This window comes from Marmota flaviventris, chromosome 1 (genome assembly GCF_047511675.1).
Source record: "Marmota flaviventris isolate mMarFla1 chromosome 1, mMarFla1.hap1, whole genome shotgun sequence".
Taxonomy (NCBI): domain Eukaryota; kingdom Metazoa; phylum Chordata; class Mammalia; order Rodentia; family Sciuridae; genus Marmota; species Marmota flaviventris.
In genome coordinates, this window is record NC_092498.1 from 60,091,938 (window position 1) to 60,099,998 (window position 8,061).

Consider the following 8,061-nt stretch of genomic DNA (forward strand, 5'->3'; position numbering starts at 1 on the left):
ACAGAAGAGTTGAAAAAAATAGGACATCACCCAGATTCACCAATATGTGTGTGTGTGGGGGGGGGGGGGGGGGTTTGTTTGTTTGTTTGTTTGTAGCAGGGATTGAACCCAAGGGCACTTAACCACTGAGACACATCCCAGACTTTTATATATATACAGTTTCTTACTAAATTGCTTATCCTGGCTTGGAACCTGTGATCTTCTTGACTCAGCCTGCCAAGCAGCTGGGATTACAGGTGTGCACCACCATGCCCAGACAGATTCACCAATTTTTAACAGTTGTACACACTTACTTTAGTATTGGCTTTGCCAGTTTCTGACTCTACTATCCTATTTACAGAATCTATCTATTTTTGCATGTGAGTGCATATTTATATTTATATAGAAATCGGTTTCCTACATAATTAGGAAAGTTAACATTCACATAATTTTTATATTAATATACTGTCCATATTCAAACTTTGCCAATCTCCTAATAATGCACAAGCACTCAGATTTTGCTCACCAAGTTCACTGATGATTATCCCACTGCAAGCAACATCTTTCTCACCACACACACAAAAAAAACTAACAATTATTATTGCAGCATCCTCTTCACTGTAATGTGAATGCCTTTAATATACTAGGCAAAGAGTTAAATTGAACCAACAATTTCACAACTTATCTTCATTTGAAAGCACATTAATATTATTTCCTTTTTTTTTTTTTTTGCATATGTAAAATTGGTGTGCCATAGCAGGTTGAACTAACTCAATGCAATGATCCGTGAAGTCTCTTTCAATTCTGAAAGTATGTGTTTCTGTGTCTTTCCAGGCTGACAGTGCTGCCTGTGGATGATGGAATCACTTCCTGGCCCTGAACTTTCTTACTGTGGGAGTTTGGAGAGGCTGCCTAACCCCCTTTGAAGTCAGATTTCTCATGTTATTGCTACCCTTACAACATTCACTTGGTTCACCTTATTGGCCAAGTTACTTATCTGTTTGTTCATGTATGGGATGGGAATTGAGAACATATAATACCTAAAAGAAAAAAAAAAAAAGGGTCCAGGGTACTGTCTCATCTCATACAGTCTTTTATAGGAGAGCCTCAGTAAAGTTAATCTCATCTTTTCTGCTGTCTATCTTTGGAGATGCACCTCATCCATTCCAACTATATCACATGCATTTTCCCAGGGAAACAAGGAATAGAAGTTGAGAAAATTGTTAGATTTATGCTTTAGAGTTGGATATGGGCCTTGCATTACAATATTTTCCTTTTCATCATTTATCACCCTTATAATCAGAACCAGCTGGCATGTATGTTGGCTGTCTGGGTTCCCAAAGTCAAGGGTCAAAATAAATACAAATGAACTTGACCAGAAACACCTGTTTTTATCAGAACTACAAATGGCTAGATCAAATAGCCAGATAAAAGTTTATGCAAGTCTGAAAGTTTTTCTGGGTATTTTAAATGTCTTTCCCACTATTGTTTTAATTATTTATATTATTAACAACATAAAAATGTTCTTTACAAATTGAAGTCTTGTATTTTTCGTGAATTTTCTTTTTAACCATATATCTTCACTTTACTATAGGAAAAAATTAGCTAGCCATAAACCTCATGAAAACAGTAGCTGAATTCAGAATTCAATACAACCACATTTCAGAGAGTGAATTTATGGTAAGTATAACTTTTCCTTAGGCCAAGTGGATATACACATTATGTATAATTGCTTAAAGCTATCTTGTTACAGATGAGATGTTCATGAAAATTCAGGGGCATATAACAGAACAAGAATGTATGCATAATATCAATAAATCCAGCTGAATTAATGAACATAAGAGATCTCAGAAGGTTTGTGAGTCTCAAAATGTGTTGTACTTTGGGCTGGGGGTGTAGCTAAGGGGTAGAGTGCTGGCCCCACATGTGGAAGGCACTGGGTTCGATCCTCAGCACCACATAAAAATAAAATAAAGGTATTGTATCCACCTACAACTAAAAAAAAATCTCTTTTGCTAAGAAATTATTTGTTTGCTGAGTGGGATACTTAAGAGAAAGCAATTATTGAGTCTATCCTTGTTCATATACCATCATTTCAAAATTACAAAATACATTTTTTCAACATTCATAGAAATCTATTTAATATTACATTCTTTTTTTAAGAGGGAGAGAGAGGAGAGAGAGAGAGAGAGAGAGAGAGAGAGAGAGAGAGAGAGAGAGAGAGAATATTTTTTAATATTTATTTTTTAGTTTTCGGTGGACACAACATCTTTATTTTATTTTTATGTGTTGCTGAGGATCCAACGCAGCGCCCCGCGCATGCCAGGCGAGCGTGTTACCACTTGAGCCACATACCCAGCCCTAATATTACTTGAAATGCCAAAAGTTTATGTTGAAATGATCATGTGAGAAATAATAATATCTTTTACAAAACTGTAATTTGATTATACTATTGTTTCTTTAATATTGTCCATAACAAGCTCTGTACACTAAATTTTCTTAGAGTTCAGTGCTAGAAAAAACAGTATTAAAAAAAAGAAAATACAGTATTTATTTGTTCTGTTAATATGCTTCGTTTTAATAGTTAATGAAAACTATGCAACTTAAATCTCTGTTTGCCAAAAAGTCCAGAGTTAAATTTTCCACTTAATTTTGACATCTATTCATGTTCAAGTTTTCAGCTTCATTACTCAATATCCCTATACCTTCTGCTATTCATAAGCTATTTTTTGTTCTTTTTCTGTCGTTTGTTTACTTATGGTGCTGATGACTGAACCCAGGAATGCTCTACCACTGAGCTACATACCCACCTCTTTTTACTTTTTATTTTTAAACAGGATCTTGCTAAATTTCCAAAGAGGATAGCTTCAAACTTGCAATCCTGTTGCCTCAGCCTCCTTAGTCATTGGAATTATAGGCATGCACTATTGCACCTGGCTCTCTTGTTTATTAAAAATTTGCCTCTGTGCTTTATTATAAACTACTTCAAATCTTTTCAGAAAGAATACAGATAAATATACATTGTCAAGCAATGTATATTATTTTTTCTTATTTTGGCAATTACTATAATTAAAGTTAATATTATGCCTGGGCTTATAATGTTAAAGCTTAAATTTAATAAGCAGTACACCAACACAAGCAGGAAATGCTGGGATATGAGTTTACTTAGAGGTAGTAATACACAGTCATACTGCCCAGAAATACATATGGTTGTTACTTCCAAATATGTCCAACAGCTTCAAATAGAAATATATACACTATTAATATGTCATGTATTACAAATATGCTAGAAAATTCCCTTAATTCATGCTACCAATCACTTAGTCTTATATCTGGATTTTAAAAAATCTTAATTATTCCCTGGATTTATAGTAGAAACAAATAAGTCTGATAATACTTCTACATGTGGTCTCTGAAGTTTTTATCTGGGTGTTATCTGCAAGGTTGATTTTGATCAACTGAATAATTGCAGTCATCTTGAAATGATCTTTGTGAATCTAGTAGCTATGCAAATTTATACACATTTATGTCAATCTAGTATCTATGCAAATTTATATTTGTCATCCTTGATGAAAAGCTAATGAGGAATACCGTACTGGAGCATCCTCCTTGACTTTGCCTTAGTGATATGCTTGTGTCAGAAAAGCTTAGCTCTGGAGGCCACCTTGTGAGAACTAGAGTTCCCATGAATCCACATGTAGACATTTCAATGGTACTCTGGTGCTAATAAAATTAGGAGTCAAACATTCCAGGCCCCAGCATCTATGAACTCTGAATTGGCTACTCAGGAGTAAGAGAATGTCAAACATTAATATCAGCAGTGAGAAGTATAACTGCAAGAACCAAAATGGAAAGGAAGTCCCCTCTGAGTGCTGACACCATTTTTGATCTCTGTGAAATAAGCTGGACCTCTTCTAGGTCAGTTTCAGGTGCACTGTGGAAGAAACCCAGCTCTAAAATTAAAATTCTGATCATTTGGTCATTTCATGAAAATTTGGAAGGAATAATCAAGTGATGAAAACTGAATGAATTACTTTCACTTCCTTTTGGCGTTCTATTCAGGAATCCATATTAAGCAATTCTAGTCTTGCAAGTGGAAGTCCATCATATTCCCAATTTAGAAAATCATTAAAACATGCTCATGGGAGATTACCTAAAGATATGAAATCAAACCATCTCTCTAAATACCCAGTCACAAACTGGAATCAACTTGGCTCACAGTAGTAATTTATTTGACCCACACAGTATTTTAAAAAATATCAGCCAACATTGAAAAAAATTGAGATTTCACATTTAGATGGCCTGGTGACTCTGTACCAGTATCCCCACATGACAACACTTGCAAGAGCTGAGAAATGACTGCTGCTCCATTCAGTTAGGACAGAGGGCCCCAGTGGTCACAGGACACATAGACGCATGTACACACACACACACACACACACATACTCGCACACCCTATTATCATCGCATATCTAGCCCTGGTCATTTTTTGCATTGTGACTCCTACAAATATCCTAAAATTGATTAATTCAGCAGAGAACTGAGTAACAGGATCTCATCATGATGCTGCCTTTCTAGTGTCAACATTGCTTTTACTGATTTTACTTTGGTAGTTGTCATCAGCCTATATTTATGGATGCTGTAAAGCAGCCTTTGAAACTATGTATTCAGCTACAGTGAATGTAGATTCCATGTTGTTTACAAAACTGAATCTTTTATGAAGACCTTGAGAAGGAATTTCCTATTGGCCTTATTAAGAGAACTACTAAGCAATTAGTTGTCCAAAGAATTTTGTTTGCTTTTCTCTTATAAATATGGTAAACATTAGCTTATTCTTTTCTTACTGATTGCTAGAAAATCTAAATAAAAATTTGTAGTCCATTCTTAGCAACTGTATAAGGTTTAAGGCAGTCTGGACTGCATCTCATGCTGCTTTTGTTCTTTGTTTCAACATTCTCTCTCACTTTATTTAAAAAGTAACAAGTATTCTATTTTAATAGAGAAAAATAAAAAGAAGATAGTTGAAATAAAATTCTTCCCCTGGCACGTAATCATAGCTACTTGAAAGGCCGAGGTAGGAAGATCACAAACTCAAGTCCGGCCTGGGCAGCTTAGTGAGACACAGTCTCAAAATAGAATATAAAAAGGACTGGGGATGTAGTTCAGTAATACAATGCCCCAGTACTGAGAAGAAAAAAAAGAAAAAGGAACACCTAGAGAAGTCCTTTTGATATTTGGTTTTTAAAGGTGCAAGTAATACGTAGCCATAGTTAAAAATTTAAAATAGTACAGAGAAAAAGTTAAAAATCTTTCCCCTCTTTTCCAATTCCTTTTCTCTATAGACACATGCACAAATACACACATAGATGTACATACACTTTTTTAATTAGAGCTTTATAATTATACATAGCAGTTGGGTACATCCCGAAAAACTCAGGCATGCATGGAATTCTATTTCAGTTAAATGTGCCTTCTCCCTTTTCCTCCCCCTTTTCCCTTCCAGCTCCCTTCCCTCTCCCATTCTCCTTCTTCTAGAAGGAGACTTCCTTTTGCTCGTCTGTTTAGTTATACTTGATTGGATTTTCTTAGAAGTTCCTTGGAACACACATATATTAATACATGAGATTATAGATATATAATCAAGGCAGCAAAAAGAAATCCCCTTTCAAATATTTAGTATTGTATGGAAAGTAGTTTAGTGATTTTTTTAAAAGAATTTTATTTTCTTGTTCTGAATAACGTCTTTTATAATAATTCACAATACTAAATTATTTTTCAAGAAAAATACTTCACAAAATATTATTTATAGATCCAGAAGAAAATAAGAACATTGACTGGATATTTAATGATATAAAAAAGGTACTGTTGCATTTTGTTTTTTTTTTTTTTTTTTGACATATAAAAATTATTATTTTTATTTTTTAAATTAAAAATAATGTTAACCACAAGAAAAAAATATAAGCCCAGATATTCAGATGAGAATATTGATTACATAAGGTTTTTTTTTTTAATTTTTTATTGTGGGTTGGATATGCAATAATAATATTGCAATTTTGTTTAAATGATAGAGTGAGTCCTTCTCATTTAGATATATGTACTAAATATTTGCGATAAAATATGACACTCAGGACTTCAAGTAATATGAGGTTTAGAGAAAACAAAATTGGCTAATTGATACTTGCTGAAGCTGGGTAACTGGTGTATGGACTTTCTTATACTATTTTATTTGTGTATGTTTGAAATCTTCCATAACAAAAAGCTAAAAAACTTCATAGGTACTATTTATTACACATGTGTTTTATTTTTATTTTATTTTATTTTTGGTCCTGGAGGTTGAACCAAGGGGTGCTTTGCCACTGAGCTACATCTCCAGACCTTTTTATTTTTATTTTTTAAATTTTGAGACAGGGTCTTGCTAAATTTCTCAGGGTCTTTCTAAGATATTGAGGCTTATTTCCAGAGTTGGGTAACCATCAACACAATCTAATTTTAAAACATTTTCACTACCCTAAAAACAAACCTTGTGTCCATGTATGCAATTTATTGCAGACTCACTGCACCATAATCTGGCTCTTTCTTTCATCACAGCAATATAAGTAAAGGCTTTATTCTGCACAGATATCTAATTATTGTTAAGCATTTCTCCTAGCCTATCAGAAGAGCGAGATCTCAATGTGGCAGTTCTTTTCTTCTCACCTCTTCATCATACCCACAGCATAAAATATATAGTCACCTTGTATAGTAGAAGAATGAATGTTCCCAAGTAGGGGGTTCCTGAAACAGAATTATGTAGCCCCATCCACTGACACTGGGTGTGGCCTATGTCATGCTTTAGCCAATGGAATGTTAGCAGATATGATATAGACTATGTACAAGCAGAAGTTTTAAAAGACATTTTAAGTTTCTACCAGCTTTCTTATTTTCATTTGGTTTAAAGTATCAATTTTACTTGTGAATGTGACTATGGCGAAGTGACGGCCTGTTTATTTAGTTGCATGTTTTGTTTTGTTTTTAGGCAGAGGTAGGAGAAAGTGTAATGTTTTTTTCATTGAAAATGAAGGAAGTCATGTTTTTATTCTGGTTCTGTTTCCTGTTTACCGACTAAAGATGGAATTGTCATTATGATGTGGAAATAGCTTATATATCCTTTTCCTTCCACTTTTTCATGAACAGGATATAGCATAAAAGAATTTTTGCTTAGTCTTGGGATGTTTATGTTATGAACAACTATAATTAAATATGAGGGCTGGGGTTGTGGCTCAGTGGTAGAGCGTTTGCTTTCACACATGAAGCACTGGGTTCGATCCTCAGCACCACATAGAATAAATAAATAAGTAAAACAAAGGTATTGTGTCCATATTCAACTAAAAGAAAATTAAAAAAACAAAAACAAAATGAGCTGGGCACAGTGGCACACACCTGTAATCCCAGCAGCTTGAGAGGCTGAGACAGGAAGATTGTAAGTTTAAGGCCAGCCTCATCAATTTAGTAAGGCCCTAAGCAATTTAGTGAGACCTGTCTCAAAATATAAAATAAAAAGGGCTGGAGATGTAGATCAATGGTAAAGTGCCCCTGGGTGAAATCCCAGTAACCAAAAAAAAAAGAAGAAGAAGAAGAAGAATTATAGGAAAAATTGGTACAGCTTTTGTTGAAGATACTACCAAATTTTAAAATACAAAAATATATATTCTTTAACATAACACATTATAAAAATTTATACTAAAAAGCTGGGCCCAGTGACACATGCCTATAAACCCAGCAACTCAGGAGACTAAGGAAGGTGGATCATAGTTCAAAGACAGCTTCATCAACTTAGGGAGACCCTGCCTCAAAATAAAAAATAAAAAGGACTGTGGATGTGGCTCAGTAATTAAGCATCCCTGGGTTCAATCCTCAATACTGATGAAAAAAAAAAAAAGAAGAAATTTATCCTATAGAAATACTTCTACATTTATTCAAAAAATGTACAAGTAAGGATACTTACCAAAAAAATAAAGAATCTAAATGTCTTTCAATAAGATATAGCTAAATAAATTATGATACATCCATATTGTGAAATACCATGCAGTCCTTAAAAGTCAT